Source organism: Schistocerca americana, unplaced genomic scaffold (assembly GCF_021461395.2).
Source record: "Schistocerca americana isolate TAMUIC-IGC-003095 unplaced genomic scaffold, iqSchAmer2.1 HiC_scaffold_78, whole genome shotgun sequence".
Lineage (NCBI taxonomy): Eukaryota > Metazoa > Arthropoda > Insecta > Orthoptera > Acrididae > Schistocerca > Schistocerca americana.
The window spans coordinates 126,478-129,168 of NW_025726544.1; positions in this window are offsets into that span (position 1 = coordinate 126,478).

Sequence of the window (2,691 nt, forward strand, 5' to 3'; positions counted from 1 at the left end):
AACCTACGTTTGACGCTTCTTAACCTAGCACTGACCCCTTAACCTAACGTGTAACCTAACCTAACCTAACCTAACCTAACCTAACCTAACCTAACCTAACCTCTGACGCCTGACGTGTTTGAATGCTTAACCTAAGTTTGACGCTTAACCTAACCCAAGTCCCCTTAACCTAACCCACGTCCACCTAACCTAACCTAACCTAACGTAGACGTGTAAACGTAATGTGTAACGCGTAACGTGTAAGGTCGGCTGTCGTGTGTGCTTGACGGCAGATTGGGTTGGTCTGTAGATTCGGATTGCGGTTTGCCTCGGTCGAGGGGTTGGGTCGGAAGCGGCGAGGGGCGGCGGCGCCTGTTGCGCAGGCGGCGTCCGTTTGCGGCGGGCAATTGTTGAGAAACGGCTGTGAATGTTGGCGGGCGAGAGGAGGAGGACGGCGCGCGATGTGGCCCGACGGCTGCGGGCCGATCGGGAAACGGCGGGAGGGCGACGGAAGGCGATGGGGCGGCGGAGGCGCGTTTGCACGGCCGTCATCGCCGCACGCCTCGGCTTGTGTGGCTGTGGCGCCGGCCGCGCTGGCCGGGCTGCCGCGGCGACGGTGTGGGAGTTTTGCCGAAGGTTTGGCCATTGTGGCGGGTCGTCGGCTGGGGCTGTGGGGGCGGCATTTGGGCGGGGGCGGCGATTCTCGGCGGGCCGACCCAGGCTGTAGCGCGCGGTAGCTGCAGTTTGGCCGTGGTTTGCGGCGCTGCCGTGGCGACTGGTTGGCGACTGTGGTGTGGCTGTGTGTAGCCCCATCCTCGGTGGTTTGAAAGGCGCGGGCGGTTGTGGCGCAGGTTTGGGGCTGCTCCGCACAGGCTGTCGGACGTTGGGCGGTAGCAAGCGCGGGAGGCGCGGCGCGGCGGCGCGCAGAGTGGCGGCCGCTCTCTCGGCCGTCCGCGCCCGCCCGCGACACTGGCTGGGCCTTGTGATTCTCTGCTCTGCTGCTGTGCTGTGCTTGCGTGCCTGCCTGCCGTCCAGCTCGCTCTCGCTGTGTGTTACGCGCGTCGTCGAAATGGCAGATCAGGCGGCTACGAACGAGACTGCTGCGGCACCCGCCGCCACCGGCACTACGAAGAAGGCCAAGTCTGCGTCGTCTGCGAAGAAGCCGCGCGCCAAGCCTGCGCACCCGCGCACCTCTGAGATGGTGACGGCCGCCATCAAGAGTCTGAAGGAGCGCGGCGGGTCGTCGCTGCAGGCGATCAAGAAGTACATAGCCGCGCACTACAAGCTGGACGCGGAGAAGCTGGCGCCGTTTATCAAGAAGTACCTCAAGTCGGCCGTCGTGGCGGGCGAGCTGGTGCAGACGAAGGGGAAGGGCGCGTCCGGCTCGTTCAAGCTTGCCGGCGCCGGCGGCGGGGGGGCGGCCGAGGGCGGCAAGGCTCGTGCTGGCGGTGCCAAGAAGAAGCGCGCCGCTCCGGCCAGCAAGGAGAAGAAGGGCGCCCGTGCGGCCGGCGCAAAGAAGGCTGGTGGCGTGAAGGCGGCGACCGGTCGGAAGGCGGGCGCCGCCAAGAAGGCGTCTGCGGCGTCGGCCGCGCCCGCGGGTGCGAAGAAGGCGGCTGCGGCCAAGCCGGCCAAGGCCAAGTCGCCGTCGAAGGCGAAGAAGGCCGCCAAGGTTCCGACGAAGAAGCCGAAGGCGCCGCGCCCGAAGAAGGCGACGACGCCGTCTAAGGCGAAGGCTTCGCCCAAGAAGAAGAAGTAGAGTAGAGGAGAAAGAGATGGGAGAAAGGAAGGGTTTGGCGCTTGACTCCGTCGTCCCCACCCCCCGTCGTCGTCTAGTGGCGCGCAAGAGACGCGCGGCCCAAAACGGCCCTTCTCAGGGCCATCAAAGCACGTCGGGGAAGGTTTTGATTGTCGTGTTGCGTTTGGTGTGGGTGTCTGTCTGGCGTTTCTGTATGCCCGTGGGGATGCTGTTTGCGTGCCGTGGTGGTTGGATTGCGGGGGTCGGTGGCGGGTGTGGGCGGCGGTAGCGGTAAGCGGTGTTGTTGTTGTTGTCGTGGTTGATTGTCGCCGTGTTTGTGGCGGCGGCCGACGGTTGGTTTTTCTGTCACGTTGTTTTGTTTGAATACGTTGGTTGGCTTGCCTGCGTTCGTTCGTCTCGGATGTCTGTCTTGTCGAGTCGTGTCTGGTCTTTGTTTTGTTTTGTTCCTTTGTGTGTGTGTGTGTGTGTGTTATGTTTTGCAACGGGGGGCACGTTGAGATGTGGAAGGAGTCGGCGGGGATTTCGGTGGCGCGTAGAGCGAGCGAGCGCGCGCGCCTGCCTGGCCGTTGGCCGTCGGAGTGGAGTGCGGGTTTTTTTTGTTTTCGAAACGAAAGCGGCGGCCGGCCAGCCACCCGTGCGGTGTGACGTCGGCCGTTGGGTATTGTGCGCTTTGAGCGCCGGGGAGGGATGATGTGTGATTGTTGCGCGCTGCTAGCAGGCAGGCAGAGTGAGCGGGTGTGGCGGACGGACGGGAAGTGGTGGTTTTTTTTTGTTTTTGGGTTGCGGGGCGAGAGGCAGGCGACCGACAAAGTTTGCTCGCGACGGAGAGATGTTAGTGGCCCTGAAAAGGGCCGTTTTTGTTTGTGCGGTGCGGTGCGGTGCGGTGCCGCGGCGCGGTTTAGGCGCGCTCGCCGCGGATGCGGCGCGCGAGCTGGATGTCCTTGGGCATGATGGTG